Source organism: Ambystoma mexicanum, chromosome 12 (genome assembly GCF_040938575.1).
Source record: "Ambystoma mexicanum isolate Mex_15411 chromosome 12, UKY_AmexF1_1, whole genome shotgun sequence".
NCBI classification, from domain to species: Eukaryota; Metazoa; Chordata; class Amphibia; order Caudata; family Ambystomatidae; genus Ambystoma; species Ambystoma mexicanum.
In genome coordinates, this window is record NC_090936.1 from 1,142,710,951 (window position 1) to 1,142,730,036 (window position 19,086).

The 19,086-nt window shown below is 45.3% G+C and overlaps 1 pseudogene; it reads right to left on the minus strand.

Annotated features, from left to right (window-relative positions):
- Nucleotides 1–14,056: 14,056 nt before the first annotated feature.
- On the minus strand, nt 14,057–15,142 carry LOC138514734 (adenosine receptor A2b pseudogene; annotated as a pseudogene).
- Between the last annotated feature and the right edge of the window lie 3,944 nt (nt 15,143–19,086).

Consider the following 19,086-nt stretch of genomic DNA (forward strand, 5'->3'; position numbering starts at 1 on the left):
ACACTGGTCATGCTTACAGTCTATGGTGCACAAACGTTATTCATATGGTCTAAGACATGCACTGGCCATGTTTAGAGTCTAAGACACACACAGAGCATAGTTAGGGTCTAAGACACAGTGGTCATGCTTACAGTCTATGGTGCACGAACACTATACATATGGTCCAAGACATGCACTGGCCATGCTTACAGTATAAGATGCACAAAGTGTATACCTTCGGACTAAGACACACACTGAGCAAGCATTGGCTAAACACTGATCTTCATTCAGTACAACGTCCATAAAAAGGAGAGCAAATAAATGGCAACTAAGGGCCGTACAACTCTTTGTTTACCGCAGACCCAAGACCTGTGGAGGTGCCAGGTGGCACCACCATTATACCCATTATTTCCTGTGCATCTTCCAACACCAACACACAGAGTGCTCTTGTTCCACCCACATTGGCTACGGTCTCTGGACATTCCAAGGGGATAGAAGTCCCTGAGACAGCCACATCTTCCATTTTTGTCTAGCTCTCCTTTAATGGCAAGAAGCGATTGTGGCCTGACTCTAGCCAGAAACGTGCTCTTCGCTACACCACCAGCCACGCCTTCAGGTTGATTGGAGTCCCAATATGAAGATCCAGTTTCAAGCTCAAAATAATCACAGAGACAAGCCTATCAGGGTTATTGCCACTGCATCTCCTCTCTGAGCCCCAGCTTGACATCCTGTCAAGGCTCCCCTTATTTGAAAATAATTTTTGGGCGTCCATCACCAAGGGAGTATCTACCCTCTAGCTGAATGAACTGGACCCACCTCATCCACTTTTGCAGGGAACGCACCCCATACATCTTGGACGATTCCACACCTGGTAGAATATTCGAATGTCTCTTGTCTATCCAGTCGGTTCTATGTCATAATTTTGCTTTTTGTAGGTCGCCTAACGAAGAGACTGAATTTTTTCATCGGATTTTAGGCGGCCTACAAAAAGTGAAAACATGTAATTCCTTTGACCCCACGCCCCCACCCCTAGCCCCTGAACCCCCTCCCTCTCTGCCACGATTATATTGAAATCAGGGCGTTTCTCCCTCCCCCAAACCCTCCTCCCTCAGCCACACTCAAGACTCTGCCAACCCAAACATAAACAAACATACAACGCAGACACAAACACACACTTCCCCGCTCTCCCTCAACACCACTCCCGGGTCCCGGCATGGCTGTCTGCCCCAGCGCGCACTTGTGTGCAGCAGGGGTGTTACAGTTCGATTTAGAAAGACCGCTCTGTGCGGTCACAAAGCGGTCTTACTAAGTAGTTTTTTTAGTCGTTTTTAATAAAACGACTTATTGATTTAGGACCATCCAGTCATTGATGTCTGATCACTATCTCCTTCTTAATCCCACCAAAACTAGGTTCTTTCTTCTCCAGCCTCAAATATGACTCCCCCACTGTCTCTTCCCTCAAGTTCCTTCCATCCCTCTTCACCTCCTATTTCTATCTCTAGCTGGAATCTGGGCATCTATCGTGATTCTTCGCTACTCATTTGTTGAATATTCTCGCTTTCCATGCCACTAAGTTACTTGTTTCCTCTCTAATGTTCTCTCATTTCTTCTATTCTTCTTCCCTTCTATTTGGCTTCATATTTCTCATCTAACCACTTTAAAGTCCATTTATCTTTCCACAACCTTGCCCCCCCCATTATCTCTCCTCTTTACTCGCATCCTATTCTCCCACTCAAGCTCTTTGCTCAGTCCCAATTCCTTCCGTCTCTCCCTTGTCCTTTTTGCGCACAACTCTGTTTCCAATCTTTTTTTCTTCTGGCTCCTCTTCACTGGAATGCGCTTCCTCTCTCTATCTCTCTCTGCTTGCTTTTTTCTTAATGTCTTTTTCGCTCTGCTCTTAAGGCCCATTTGCTTTCTTAGTAAATTTGGATTTTTTTTGTCATTTTACTATTTGAATTGTACTGTTTATTTTCTTATTGTTAAGCGCTTTGGTCATAAGCGCTCTATGAATCAAAATAAAAAACAACTACAAAATACGTTCCATTCCTGCACTGACACATGCTCAGAGGAACAGTAGCAATTTGAACATTACTCATAACAAGGTGCCGAAGCTCTCAGTTTCCACCTTAAACCTTCCACCCGCCAGTCATATCCTCTGACCGATATGACGATGCGCGCCTTTTTGTGCCACGCGCCATCGCTGGGTCCCAGGCTCTGTGAAGTGCGGTAAGGTAGGTCATTTCTTTGGAAAATCACAGAAAAATAGATTGATTGGCAGCACCACTTAGACTCTGTCCACTTTTCCCCCTTCAACTTGTATCCCCTGCATGCAACCCTCTGTATATCCTCCTAACTGTAATACTAATAGTCTATCTTTCAAGGTATATATATATATATATATATATATATATATATATATATATATATATATATATATATATATATATAATATAATAATATAGCATTGTATTCTATCCCTGTATCCCCTGCCTGTAACCCAGTGAACACCCTCTCTCAATAGGTTTCTATCTGCACCGTTTATATTCTATGATTCTAATTGTATTCATAATAGTGTAGGCTGCGGCTGCATCACCTGCCAGTATCCCTCTGTGTCCTCTCTCTCCAGATCATTCAACTGGGGACATGTCTTGCCCGTGGTGCCATTCACATTGCAGCAATGTACCTCTCCGGCTTTGCCTGCAGGGACTCGGCCATGCCGTAAAAGGCAGCGAGGGACCGAACGTAAGGCAGGAAAAGGTGGGAAGTGTGGAGGAATGGGGATGCAAAGAGTCTGGGAGGGGGCTGAGAAAGGGTGGGGAGGAGAGCCGTGTAAATAGAGGAAGGTGGCCTGGCGATCCAGTAAGTGAGATGGGATGGGGGCGAGGGACCCGACTGGGTGGGTAAAATCTGACCCCCACCCCTTCAAAAGAGGATTTCCTGAGAGGTGGGCTGGGGTGAAGTGGGGACCCCTTTCAAGGTAAAGAAAGAGGGAGAGGGACTTCATGGCAAATGGTAAACATGGACAAGACCTGCACATCTAACGTGGTGCGCCAGATGCGATGTGGTAGAGAACCTTTCCAGTATTGTATCCTCTACCTGTATCCTATGCCTGTAACCCTCTGTACGTCCCCTCTCCATAGCCTCCTAATTGCACAATTAATATTCTAGCCTTCTCATTGTATCCACATTATTGTATCCTATGCCTGTATCCATGTGTATCCCCTTTCTCCATATCCTCGTAACTGTACCATTAATATTCCAGCCTTCTAATTGTATCCACGTTATTGTATCCTATGTCTGTAACCATGTGTATCCCCTCTCTCCACATCCTCCTAACTGTTCCATTAATATTCTAGCCTTCTAATTGTATCCAGATTATTGTATCATATACATGTATCCTATCTGTGTATCCCGTCTCTATATCTTCCTAACTGCAACATTAATATTCTAGCCTTCTCATTGTATCCACAGTATTGTATGCTATACATGTATCCCATGCCTGTAGCCCGTGTATGCCCTCCCTTCATATCTTTATAACTGCACCATTAATATTACAGCCTTCTCATTGTATCCACATTAGTGTAGCCTATACCTGTATCCTATGCCTGTAACCATGTGTATCTCCTCGCTCCATATCCTCCTAACTGCACCATTAATATTCCAGCCATCTCATTGTATCCGCGTTATTGTAGACTATACCTGTATCCTATGCCTGTAGCCATGTGTATCCCCTCTCTCCATATCTTTCTAACTGCTCCATTAATATTCTAGCATTCTCATTGTATCCACGTTATTGTAGCCTATACCTGTATCCTATGCCTGTAACCATGTGTGTCTCCTCGCTCCATATCCTCCTAACTGCTCCATTAATATTCCAGCCTTCTCATTGTATCCGCATTAGTGTAGCCTATACCTGTATCCTTTGCCTGTAGCCTTGTGTATCACCTCGCTCCATATCCTCCTAACTGCACCATTAATATTCCAGCCTTCTCATTGTATCTGCATTATTGTAGCCTATACCTGTATCCTATGCCTGTAGCCATGTGTATCCCCTCTCTCCATACCTTCTAACTGCTCCATTAATATTCTAGCCTTCTCATTGTATCCACGTTATTGTAGCCTATACCTGTAACCTATGCCTGTCACCATGTGTGTCTCCCTGCTCCATATCCTGCTAATTGCTCCATTAATATTCTCGCATTCTCATTGTATCCACGTTATTGTAGCCTATACCCATATCCTATGCCTGTAACAATGTGTGTCTCCTCGCTTCATATCCTCCTAACTGCTTCATTAATGTTCCAGCCTTCTCATTGTATCTGAATTAGTGTAGCCTGTACCTGTATCCTATGCCTGTAACCATGTGTATCCCCTCTCTCCATATCCTCCTAACTGCTTCATTAATGTTCCAGCCTTCTCGTTGTATCCACGTTATTGTAGCCTATACCGGTATCCTATGCCTGTAACCATGTGTATCCCCTCTCTCCATATCCTCCTAACTGCTTCATTAATGTTCCGGCCTTCTCATTGTATCCGCATTAGTGTAGCCTATACCTGTATCCTATGCCTGTAACCATGTGTATCCCCTCTCTACATATCCTCCTAACTGCTTCATTAATGTTCCGGCCTTCTCATTGTATCCACGTTATTGTAGCCTATAACTGTATCATATGCCTGTAACCATGTGTATCCCCTCTCTCCATATCCTCCTAACTGCTCCATTAATATTCCAGCCTTCTCATTGTATCCACATTATTGTCCCCTGTTCCTCTAGCCCGTTGTTGCACAGCGCTCCCTTTCGTCCTACCTGTGTTTGTACAATTTGAAGTGCAATACTTACACCTAAATAAACAGAACGGAAATCCTTTGCCCCACATGATATTTTCGTTTGCTGCTGTTTTGGTCCTCATCTTCCATTCCTCTTTGCCAATGGGCTCCGTGTTTTGTGTGTGCTCGTGGCTGCAGCGTTTAACCTCCACGCCTTATGTGGGCTTCTTCCAGAAAACCTCCAGCTGTCTGTGGGCACTGAGTCACGACTGAGTCACTAGTGAGTCATCCTGCCAACAGCAACCCAGCACTCCTGCTGGCAGGGCCGCAATTGCTTGCTCGAAAATTGGATCCCTAGCGTTACAGGCAAGTGCATAAGAAAGCTATTTATTTTCACCACACCTGGGGCCTTATCAGAGTAAATGTACACTAGTGGAAGTTCATATCTGCATAGTATTAGCTCCAGGTCTGGTATTACCATTCCATATCAGCGCTACGGCACACTCTGCCCTGGTGGAAAATGCAAGGAAAAACTACATGTTCTATGTTTACATATTTTAGTTATATGTTTAAAAAAAATCAAACAAAATATGTCATAATATATCTGATAATAATACAAAAAAACACAAATCTATAAAAAAAATAAGACTTTTTCTTTCAACACAGGTATAGATTAAAACACAATCCATTTAAATTCCCATCTTACCTTCTAATATTTTTTTTAAACACGTATACAGGCTAAAACCAAATCTATTAGCCTGTGGATCATTCAGAAGAGCCGCCCTCCTTTACAGTATGATGTTTGTAACAAATAAAGAGAGTTTTCAGCAGCATTCGCCTTTCGACAGATACCTTTAAAGATGCACCACCTCCCCTCTCCCAGAGCTGGCAGCCCCCCCCCCCCTTCCGAGCAGCCATAGATCTGACCTCACCTCACGTCCCAACCAAGCCCTCTCTTGTGCACTCATCAATGCACGTTCCATCGTCGTTCATGCCGCTGATGTTCGCGACCTCATTACCAACAACAACCTAGACATCTGAGCCATAACGGAAACCTGGCTACACCCCGCAGCTGGATCTGCTCTTGCCATCGCTATTCCCGCAGTGGGCACCATTCTTGGTTGCGATCGTCTCCTCCACAGAGGTGGGGGAGTTGCTCTCTTCTATAGCGACACCTTACTCTTCAACACCCTTCCCTCTAAGGTTCCTCCCACTTGTGATTTACTCAGCTGCAGGATCACTATCTCTTCCACGTCCACCTTAACCATTCATGTCATCTATCACCCCCGTGGTCTGACCAAATCCTTCGATGATGACCTTTCTACTGTTCTCAGCACTAGCACTAGACCCTCGTCCAATGTTTTAGTCCTCAGAGACCTAAACCTGGTTCTGTTGGACTCCACAGACAATGACACCATGTCACTGGCCAACTAGCTAACGTACCTTGGGTTCTCACAAGGCATCTGCAGCCCAACTCACCAACTAGGAAGATCTCTACACTATATTGCCGACATAAATTGCAAGTGGACAACATAGTCATTTCCCCTAATCTCTGGTCAGATCACCACACCATTTCCTTCAGAATGCCCACAAGCCTTGTCCCCAGCATCAGACCTACCCTACAACCTACAATCACTAGATGCTCCCGTAACCTCACCAAATGATCACCTCCTCTCCATCCTCAGGGCTGACCACACCTTCGCCCATGCTTCCCTACCCACTGACCCAACCAACATGGTCAACACATACAATTCAGCTATCCTTTCAGCAATTGACACCATTGCCCCACTTAAAACCTGCAAAGGAAAACCCACCACGCACATACATTCCTGTTTTGCCCCAGACCTTCAGGACACGAGAGCCAAAAAAAGCGCACACTCGAAAATAGTTGGTGTTAATCTCCATCTGCTACCAACAAAGCTAACTTTCTCAGCTTCTTAAAGATCTACAAAAATGCCATCCTAACTGCCGACACAGTTGCACTCTCTAACAGAATCAGCAATGCCCAGTACCACTGCCGCAAACTATTTTCCATCCTATGAGAACTTGAAACCCCTTCTGTCCCTACCACTTACCTTACTAAGATGGCACCTGGTGCCAAAGCATCCAAGATGCCCTCCCCAAATAAAGTGTCTCTCTTCAAGAAACAAATCAAGATCAAGCAGTCTATCATCCTAACTAGAGCCAGCAAGAATGAGTCAGCACCCTCCCTGACCCCTGCCCCAGCCTCTTTCCAACTTCCGTGCCATCACAGAGTTGGAAACCACCAACCTCATTGCAGGCCTAAAACCATCACGCTGCCAAGGGGACATTTGCCCTGACCATCTCATCACGGATTGTGCTGAAGCCCTTGTTCCGTTCATCACCGCTTTTATCAATTCTTCATTCTACAACAGCTTTGTCCCACCAGCCCTCAAGGAAGCCCGGATCTCCCCCTTTCCTTAAAAAACCCCTCTGTAGATCCTTCCTCTCCTACCAACTACCGACCCATCACCACTGTACCTTTTCATCTAAAAATATTGGACTGTGCTGCCTACTCCCAAATACAATCGTACCTTGAATTCCACAACATACTCAGCCCCAGACAATCTGGCTTCTTGCCTGGCCATGGCACCACGTCTGCCCTACTTGGCCTAAGAAAAACAGCTAGATGACATCCGTGATGTAGGAGGCCTAGCCATCCTCCTCCTACTGGACCTCTCTGACGCTTTCGAGTTGGTCAACCACCAGACTCTCTGTCACCACCTCGATACGACCACAAGCTTTGCCCCACCAGCTATCGAGTGGATCTCCTCCTTCCTCACAGACAGATCCACCTGCGTCTATGCAGACAACGCAGCAGCCCACCCGACTCCTGTCCTTTGTGGGGTCCCACAAGGATCCTGTGTCTCCCCAACCTTGTACAACATCTACACAAAACCCCTCTTTGATCTTCTTGACTCCCTGGGCATATCATTCACAAACTATGCTGATGACACCTAGATCCTTATCTCCCTCTCAGGGAACCACATTCAAGTTTCTAACAGCATTAATATAATTTGGATGGCATCTCACCACCTCAGTCTAAAAGATGATAAAACAGAGACCTTGATTGTCGGCCCCACCACATCCCGACTAGCCAAATTGGACCCAGCCTATCACACCCTTACCATTGATGGCCTGCACCATCCCTTTCTCCTCTAATGTTAAAACGTTTGGTGTCTCCCTTGACTCAAGCCTGAGCATGACCTGACACATCAATGTCCTTGCATCATCGGCAACACACACTATCAAACTCCTCAATGCTACTAAGCACTTCCTTTCCACACATGACCGTCTGACCAATGCACGAGCCACCATTGGCTCCCGACACGACTATTACAACTCCCTGTTAGCTGGCACCATGGAAAGAAATCTTTGCAAACTGCAGACTATCCAAAACAATGCTACTGGTGCAGCGACAGACCTCTCCAAACGTGATCATCTTGCTGCTTCCAGAAGAGCGGTCAAAGAGTGCATTGACTTTAAAATTCTCTCGATTAATCACTGCTGTCTATCAAAAACTGCTCCTACCTATCTCTCACAAAGCATACCTCCTCTAAACCCACAAGATTAATTTACAGCCATAGGCTGACCCCACCGCACTTCAAACGCACAAGAGCCGGGAGCTCTAGTTTTCCAGTTGTCGCTGCCTGCTTCTGGAACAACCTCCCTCCCCAATTACGCGCTGAACCATTGTAGAGAAGCCCCTCAACACTCACACTAGAAAAAAAGAACCCACTAGGGGCAAAGGCCCAGCACACCTCTTGCAAGGAAAACAACGTTTTATTTCCACAAAAATAGAAATGCCCTAATTGTTTGAGCTACTCCTATCATGAACAGCCCAGATACACCCAGTTCAAGCTGTAAGGCTTGTGCATGGGGTGGACTGTTGTGTACTTAATACACTTTTCTATGGCCTTCTTTCAATGGTTTCTATCTTCAGCAATGTGCCTAACCTCAACCGTATGCACCCATATACACTTTTGGGGGTGGGGGCGGTGGGGGGATTTTGTAAGCATTTTCTGCACTACTGCAGTGTTTGCCTTATTATTTATTTAAATTCTTGGAAACGCGCTACATCGCCCGTAGGCCACAAGGCGCACTAGAAACAAACCAAAAGACAACGAACTAGCAAACCAAAGAAAATTAGGAAAAACTGAAGGAGTTGACAAGAAATCAGAGAACAGGCCCAGGTAGCCTTAAAAAGGAAGGTTTTTAATATCTTTTTAAAATCAGCTAATGATGTGATGGTTTTGAGATCCAATGGAATTGGATTCCAAATGGCAGGCAATAAGACATTGAAAATTATTTTTCCAAACTTGGCTGATCGAAACCTAACCCTTAAGAAGAGCAGGACACAGCAATAGCTTTCCTCATGAGCACAGATCTGCTCAGAAACTGCTTCACCCACAGAGATATCTGTTCAAACATTGTTGCACTCAAACAGGGCCAAGCTGCTGTCTAAGTGAGCACAATGGGGGATGTCCCGTTGTAAACCATAGCTACTGGTATGCCGATGGAGGTCTCTGGAGCAGGCAACATCAAATGGCGGCATTGCCTGCACTCCCGCTACTGATTTGCAATTGTCTGGCGTAATTGGCCTTGCCATTGGGGCACGTGGAAAAATTGTCCTTCTTGCCGACAAAGTACTTGGAGATGACCTTACGCGATGTGCCGCAGACGTCCTGAATTCCGTACGAATAGATGATCGGATTGACAACAGAGGTGGCACGTGAGGAGAAGATGCCAATGAAGTCGGGTGCAAAGAGGGTGAAGCAAGACCACGCAGAGCAACAGAGGATCGAATCACGGATCCGCGCTTAGAAACCAAACTCAGGTACGGTATTAGGTGCGTTATTAAAAAAAACGATTAAATAAATAATACCAAATAAAAGGTAAACGAAATCAAAGAAATTAATAAGAACCGTAAAAAGACTATTTTTTGCTGCAATACCTTAGACCTAAAATAAAATTCCAGTGGCAAAAAAGTATGCTTTGTTGACATGAAAAATTGACGATCATAATAGGACTCTATGCCTCTTCTAGTGCATGGAACTTGACCACCCTACTTAATTGTGTAAGTTATGTAGAAACACTAGAATGATGACCACCTATATTAGTGATGCAAGTAAACGCTCATGGGTGACGAGCTTCTAGAACTTTCTACTGCCTCAGCCGGCTCTAGCGATAACCCTTCTCTCGAAAAAACCATGGCAATAGCTTGCTCTAGGGCAGGAGTGCCTGGGACACTCCTGCACATCTACCTCAGTATTTTCGGATTTGTGATTTTATATAAATGGCAAATGCAGGAAAACCATGTGTGCAGTCTTCTGGATACGACCTTTTGGGTCGATCCTGACAATGTTGCTGAATGGGTCCAAGATGTTTTCCCATTCCAGGTGGCGGTCATCGTGGCATGCGTCATGGCCTTTCCAAGCAAGATTCAAATTATTTTATCCACCAAATGCAAATGTACAGTATTGAATCCAACCTCTCTGATAACCTTGGCCCATTCACAGCTACAGTCGTATTACCTTGCAGCAAATAACTGTAATATTTCAATTTACTACCGTGATCACTACCAGCAGGTCCCCACTGGGAAGGAATGCCAGAGAAGGGCTCCTGAAGAAGCCATCTTTTGGACGTGTAAAACCGTGGCACAGGTGCGCTGATAGACAATGGCCCTCATTATGAGCATGCCGGTCTGGAAAAAAGTGCTGGTAACAACGGTTACGGGCAACTTTCCTGGCCCGGCATACTCTGAGTCTGCTGGTAGGTGCAGTGAACTACCGGTGCCGGTGCTTCAGTGTTCCCTGTCCTATGAGACTCCACAGGAATGGGACGTTACCGTTCCCCCGCCACCCATAATATCCCAGTATTATCTGTGAAAGACAATTACATTTATTTTTAAAGAACACCTGTAAGCACAAGACCTCACCATGACCCACCCCCTCAGACATCAAACACTTCCCTTGTGCATGAGAAACAGCTTTCTTTCACAGATTGTCACATCAATCATGTTTTTGAAAAAGCCCTGTGACAATGCCATGAATTTCCTCGCAACACAAATATTCTGTACTTAAAACACAGCTATCTGTTAAATGTTCTGTTCTTCCGCTGTCTCGCCAACTCTGACGTGTTTAACTAATGAAACCAAGTATACATTCGTCATGATCTCATGCGGCTACAAATATGCAATGTGAATAACCCTAGTTGTCGCACTTTTTAAGTATCCTCACTACATTCTACACTGCATCGTAGCTTGGGCTTTTACTGCACGTGCGCATGCGAGCCAGTGGCGTGTCGGGACTCTTTTCACTGAGGTGGACCATGCGGGGCACTGACTTGCTCAGGGGTGGCATGAAGTCTGAGCCCACACACACATAATGATCATAGTTAAGGAGCATGGGGTGGCACCTTGGGTGGCCAATCAGATTCCAGGGGTAGCACGTGCCATCCCAGGCCACTCCTTGGACACGCAACTGATGAAAGCCCAAGGCCACCACAGATCTAAAGAACTACCTGTTTCCTCCAATGTAACATCATTCTCAAAGCCACAGATTTCAACACCTACTATCGACTAGCGAAACATGCAAAGAAGACAACTAGTTCATGTATTTCCTATTAAAAAAGACTAGTAGGGTTTCATTTAAATGAACCCCTCCATCAAAAGTAGCGCAGTTGGATGTGGATGACTCAGACAAATTAATTTGCAGGAGCCCAATTCATGAGGCTCTCAACAGCATCAAACTGGTACCCCAAATGATTTCTGCTTTGCCAGGGATGGCATCTAACCTGATCTTTACGTATTTCAATGCCTTTGTTCTTCAATGAAGCCATACATCACACTGATTCTCCACAGCGCCTGTCCGGTAAAAGCTTTAAGGTTGCAGAGGCGTAGCTAGGATTGTCTAACAAGTTGGGCCTGAAGCTAATGTAATTGGGCCCACCACAGTGATAATATCATCTGTAAATGCCCACACAGTGCTGCTGAGTGGGCATTTACAGATTTCAGGTGGGCCTTGCCTGCTCAGGCCCTACCCTGTCTACTCCTCTGAAGGTTGATGGGTCCTCCTTTCCAGTAAATAAAGAGGGAGGCAACAGATCAGTAGCCATATAAAAACAATACACACTCCAGCCTAGACACATAGACTTACATTGGAAGAGGGACAAGATGTTCAAGCGGTGTTGACATTAGTGAGCAAAGAAACACATTAATTTGTGGTGTGCAGTATATCAACACTAAATACTATTATATATCAGGGTTCTGAAAATGTTTTGGACTCCAATTCCCATCATCCCTTGCTAGTGACTATGCTGGTTAGGCATGATTGGTGTGATAGTTCAAATGTTGCAGTCCCTTGTTATATATGAATCGACATTACAGGGTGATGCTTTTTCAACAAACTTACCCTGACAACCAAATCACTCTCGGGGGTTAACTTTTATAAAAGATGGAAGATCCTGACATCTTCCATTTCTTGCTACTGCAACAAAAATAATTACCTATTTTGTAAAGTACACACATCCCAAAATATACCATCTTGGCAATATTTGTGTTAAACCTTTTTATCAGATGCATGGCTAAAAGAGAGTGATTGTAGCCATATCTTCTCCTCCCTCAAATAAAACAAAGTGCAAAAGTATCTGACTAATACTGAATTTGATCTTAAAGTATCTCATCTCAATGTTGCTACTATATTGCAAAGATTTAAATGCACTCAACACACAGACTGGCAGATTGTTATTCTTGATGTGCAGAGGACAATCCTAAATTGTGCAAAAAGGAAAATGTTTGTGTTAAATATGCACAACTGAAATTAAGCCAGCCAAAAGTCACATTTGGTGTGTTCCCTGCTACCCAAAGCCCCTAGCACTTAAATGGCCTACATACAATGAAAGAGAAGGCACTGTGCTGAAAAATGCAGTCCAAAGGTGAGTAGGCAAACCTTTTTGCAGAAGACAGCATGGTGCCAGGCAGGGAGATAAGACGATTTGACCAGCCGCGCTCTTTCATCCTGTGGCAAAGCCCTGATATTCGCCTCAACACTTTTGTTTCAAAGTCTCATATCTAGAAAGCTAGTCCCCCCTTTACAGACTAACACGTCATGCTATCTACTGGCACTAGTTGACAGTTTTAACAATCCACGTGTGGCAGAACAGAGCTGTGCTATACTGATCTTGTGCTGCAGGTGTGTGCCTTTTCAACACCATTGTTGATACCATCATCACTAAAGTATAAATACAATCAATCAAGCCATACAATAATGTTTGTACTAGATTGGTTGGTATATGTATCTAGTTCTAGGCTTTGTACAGAGCCAAGACACCTTTTTAAGGTGAACACTGTGCTACTTAAAATTGAATACCATACCATACCAATCACTGGACTTCAGGAAGAGAGGAAAGGCAGACTCTGCTTAGCCTGTGAGCAGGAATATTAACAATGATATCTGCAACAAGTGCATAACACAGTGAGCTATCTTCTGTGCAAGAGTGGCAATAATACATATCAATATGCATTTCAACTTTGGTTACTGCACCCGATCAATATATTCACCTCATGGCGCTAGAAACCAGAGGCGGTGCTAGGGGGGGGGGGGGGCTGAGAGTACTATAGCCCCGGGTCTTTTGGTTGTAGCCCCAGGTAGAAGCTCAGGGGCTACAACCAAAGGTCTATAGCTAGCCCCGAGTCTCGCCAGTCCCTACATTAGTTTAGCCCCTGATCTATTCGAGACCTAGCAACACCCCTGCTAGAAACACTTAACCACTTGTGCTATGTTGAGAGAACACGTAGTTGCTACTACAGTGAACATATAACACAATACATGCTAAATAGACCTGATAGAAATGCATTTGTTGAAAACAGCCAGGTAGCAGGCTCAGAGCTGATATCCTCAACAGTGCCCGGTATAATATCATGACCTGTGTATTTATTGATGAGCATTTGTGAGATAATCACTTCTTTGAAAAAGGGAGCAATGTTGGGACCGTCCCAATAGGTGTGACCCTGGGCATGTGCTCGTTTTGCCCTCACACACCACTGCCCATCTACAGGGCATAACTCTATCTGTAGCAAGCACACTCTGTTAAGAAGAGCAGGACACAGCAATAGCTTTCCTTATGAGCACAGATCTGCTCAGAAACTGCTTCACCCACAGAGATATCTGTTCAAACATTGTTGCACTCAAACAGGGCCAAGCTGCTGTCTAAGTGAGCACAATGGGGGATGTCCCGTTGTAAACCATAGCTACTGGCATGTCGATGGAGGTCTCTGGGGCAGGCAACATCAAATGGCGGCATTGCCTGCACTCACGCTACTGATTTGCAATTGTCTGGCGTAATTGGCCTTGCCATTGGGGCACGTGGAAAAATTGTCCTTCTTGATGACAAAGTACTTGGAGATGACCTTACGCGATGTGCCGCAGACGTCCTGAATTCCGTACGAATAGATGATCGGATTGACAACAGAGGTGGCACGTGAGGAGAAGATGCCAATGAAGTCGGGTGCAAAGAGGGTGAAGCAGTTCAGAATATGGACGGGCAGCCAGAAGAAACCAAATAGTCCCACCGTGGTCGCCAGCGACACAGCAGCATCCACCTCCTTCTCCAGTGTGGAGCGGATCATCCGGGAGTTGCCTGAGCTAATGCCCTTGCGCTCAATCTTCCGCAACCGTTTCCTGGCGACCACGAAGATCTTGATGTAGATCCCTAGTATGATCAGCAAGCAGAGTAGAACACAACCAAAGGAGTTCAAGTGGACCATATAACTCTGGTCACCAGAATCTCAAACAAGCACTTGACCGAGCAGCTTTGTGGGCTCGAGCCAGCCTCAGTCATATTTGTAGTCCGATGGCCACACATTCATAGTCCCATTGGTTCCAGCCCATGAGCGGAGCTAGGCTAATGATGAAGGAATTGATCCAGATTATGGCAATAGGGGCTCTAGCTCTTTTCCCGGTCACTAAACGTTTGTATCCGAGCGTGATCGTTATGGCCAGGTAGCGGTCACTAGCCACAGGCAGCAGGCTAAAGATGCGGCTTGGGGTCAGGACAAATAAAGCGAAGAAGAGGCAGCCGCTGGAGTCTGTCTCGAAGCTGATGCTGATTGTGATGTCAAAGGGGATGGTCAGCAGGTCCAAAGTGATGTCTCCTGCCGCCATCGATACCAAGAAACCAAGAAGTAGATGAGTTCCCTTTTTAAGGTTCTGTTGATGGCCACTGCCCAAGAAACCAAGGCTGCAATGAACAGGATGTCAATGATGACCTGAATGGTAATGTAGGCTGGGTTTACAGTGATTGGTGTCCTTGGGGCAGCTAAACAGGGGGTCCACACACTGGGCTTGCAATGGGATGGCCCCTTCGGTCCGAGCATGGTCCAAAGGCCGAAAAATGACATGGTGAAACAGACCCTTCCCTCCAAGATCACCCAACATCCACAGACACCTCCACCTGAGATGGTCAAAGAGAGACCCTATTTCTCTTTAGATGGGTCTCTTTTATCCTACTAGCCAGGCACCTTCTGTTATGGGAGGGGCAGCAGCATGTGTCAAGGAGATAGCACCAGAGAGTGAGGAGGCGCAGCTCTCAGCAGAATCAACACAGGACTCACCACCCATGGTAGCTCTCAGCCCTGCTGCCAACTTTCCCTGCCTTTTCCTTTGCGCTCAAAGCTCCCCTTCCGCCCCACTTCCATCCCATTTCCAGAATGTCCATGCTCAAAATATAGACCCCTTTCCCTCCTCCCTGAACACAAATAAATCTCCTGTGTGCAACATTAAGTAAGGCCCTTCAAATCTCTGGTCAGCCCCTTGTCACATACAATCTTTACAAGGGGTGTATGAGACGGCGACCCAGGCTCGAGCCATTTCTTCCGCCTCGCCTGTTCTTCATTCAGTGGTCAACGTGCACATGCAAGATAGTGTCTGTTTGCTTCCCATGCATGTGTGTTGGCAGAGTGGTATGGTGCAGAAGTGATTGCCACTTTCAACCAGTATTTATTTGGATTGATCACAATTGCAAGAACTCCGCTAAAGGTGAATACTGCTGGACTGTGACAATGTGTTTGTTCTTCACAACTTCTTTTTTCTCTACAGCGTTTCTTGGCCACTTACTCAGGCACATGCAAATCTCGAGCTGATCTCTGAAATGTAGGAATCTCGTGTGATGTTGTCTATGCTCACCTGTCTGTCGGGCTATCAGTTCGGCTCATAATCCGGGATTGACGACACGCAGTTGATTTTGTTAAACCATGATTCTCCATCGCAACAGAGGAAGTGTATTCTGTAACCTGGACCACCACAGTGCTTGGAATCTTTTGATGCACATAAATGGAAAATGAAATATGTTGTCCAGGGCTCTCACACTGACCATCACTTGCCAATCAAAGCCTTTTTCCTGCAAGTGCATTGCCCAGTGCTGCTTGCTCTTGTTGCCAAGCATCACCTATTGGACAGAAGAGGTATGTTCTCTGCTATTTGGAGTAGGAGTACTTTGACTTCAACTGTAGTCACAATTTGGGAGAATCTCGAACCATTAAACAACAGTGCACATGAACTCAGCAGATTGCCCGCTGCAACATTGCAAAGAAGAGGTTCTGCAGACCAGGAAAGAATAAAAAGCTCATCTTCACAGGTACCTTGTATTGATAAGTTGTTTCCAATTGCATGTTTTTGAAATTTAATCCATGGTTTGCCATAAGCTGAACCATCACTTGATGTGGTGCATTTCTGCATCTTTAAAACAGCCAGCAGGTAGCCCTATTCAGTTTGTTCTGCTTCAAACATGGTAGTTATTTCTTCTACACGAGACATACCACAGTCAGGGTCAGGTTTATTATTATCCAAAATACTTTCAAGCACTTCTGGAGCATTTTTAAAGCAATATTACTGGTGCATGGGAGGCAATCAGTGATAATGGAGAATTGGTATCTTATACATGCATGTCAGGCTTTGATTTGGTGAATTGGAAAATATATTGATCTGTATTGAATTCTGTTACCTCTTTTGTAAATAATGTCTGCTCTGTAGCAGACTGTCAGTAGCTGGACTTACCGACTCTCTTTGGTGAAGGGGAGACTTGAAGAGGTATGGTCTAACCCTGTAAAGTTCCACTTTGTGCTCCGTGAGGTTGGAACACAAGAGGAAAGACCTGTCAGGAGGGAAAAAAACTTGGAGGGGAAAAAAACTCAGATTGCAGAAGTTGTCTGAGCATAGTCTCAGGGGACAGGAAGCCCATGGCAATTAAGGTAGGTAACAGGAGTGCAAAGACCACCGGGAACAGGGAAATGGAGGAGCAAGAGGCAGAGAGCAGAAGCAGAAAACGAGGGACAAGGAACATGAAAGAAACTCACCTCAGGAGGGAAACCTGGAGCATTGTGATGCACTGTCCTTTGATCCAGCCACTGAATATCTCCTAAGCTTTGCAGGAAATTGGGATGCGGCAGCTGGCATCTTCGATAACACTAGACTGCCGCATGCGGTTCCCCAGAACACGTCACAACCTCCATCATAGCCATAGGAGGCTGCGACTACGGAGGGTCATGACAGCATGCTCCCCGATTTCCCCACAAACCCCAGCCACCGGGTTTCCGGGGGTGGAGATGATGAAACAGACGAAGAAGACAGGAAGCACAAAGATGCAAGGCAGGATCCAAGGTACGTTCACAAGGTGAGAAGCCCTTCCAGTCAACAAAATACTGTAGAATCCCACGGCAATAATGAGAATCACAAATTGCGGCACCTTTATACTCAGGACTGCCATCCACTAACAATTGGGGAGGTACAGCAGATCAACATTGAGGGAAACGGACAGATACTTCCACAGAAGAGAGGAGTGAAATACACTCCACGAAGAAGCTAAGGCCAGTCGATAAGAGACCAGGTTAATCCTTTGGAGCACCAGAAAAGAGGCCAAAGTACTGGGGAGACAGTATGGAGGGCACTAGCTGCTTAGGAAGATATCTGAATGCCAACAACATGCGTTTTCCACTAGCCAAGTCCATGTCCAGACCTTGCTTCCTGTCAGCAAATGACTTGTGCTTGGTCCGTGCCTGTAGCAGGGTGCTCTAAGCTTCAAAATGTACCTGTTGCAATGTGGTAACACATTAGCCAACAGACAGCACCAAGGTTTTGGCCCTAACATGTTTATGAAAGGCCCTGGGATGGTATCCAAAGGAGGGGAAAAAGGAGTCATACCAAGCAAAGTATGTTCAGAACTATTATAAGCAAATTCAGCCGTAGACCCGAGAGAGAACCAATTATTCTGTGCTGCTGAAGTAAAGCATTGTAGATAGTGTTCCAGCACATGGTTGAGATGTTCCTTTTGTCCATTAGATTGTGGATGATACCCAGAGGAAAGAGAATGATCAATGTTCAGAATGGTACATAAGGGTTTGCAAAACCTAGAGACTTACTGAGGGTCTTGGTCTGAAATTAGGGACATCGGTAAACCATGTAGATGAAAAATGTCCTTCAGAAATACTTTGGCCAGTTCCGGGGTAGTGGGTTCCTTAGGTAAAGCAGAAACATGGGCCAACTTTGAAAAACCATCATGTGACCTTGATGGTAGTCATTCCCGCAGAAGGTAGTAATTTCGCTAAAGAATTTGTAGCAATGGATTCCCAGGGTGTGGATGGTACGGGAAGCGGTACTAACTTGCCTGCAGGCAAGGCATTTCTGTATTTAGCTTGTGCACAGACTGGACAAGTAGACACATACTCAGCAACATCCCTGCATCATGCCTCGGGAGGATAGCTCAGGGGCAATGTGCTTGCCTTGGAAGCAAGACAACACGGAGCAACACAGGTTAGATCCCTGGTTCCGTGGGTATTAAGCATGTTATAAATAACCAATCATATGTAGGCCACTGGAAGGACTAAGCAAAGGTTCTTTGTGTGGATCTTACTCCTCTATGTCCTTCTACCAAGGCATCATGACATGAACAAAGTGTTTGTACCTGAAGAGATGATGTGGGAAGGAATAGGCAACTGTCCTTGAATAACTATCATTGTTTATTTGTTAGGCGATGGGCTAGTATTACAGAGCCGCCATTGCCATTCTGCCATGCTGTGTGTCCAGTTTGACTTGGTCAAAAAAAGGGTTAATTGCTAAAAAACACTTTTTGTTGAGGAGCATAATTTCTAGGTAATGGGCCCTGTGATAGCCCACATGTTTCCCTGGATAAGACGTCAGCGATAATATTCTTGGAACCAGGAATATAAGTGACAAAGAAATCATACTGGGAAAAAAAATACACCCAATGGGCTTGCCGACTATTCCTGCAGTCCATCGCCTGTTCGACCTGAATATTCTTATGATC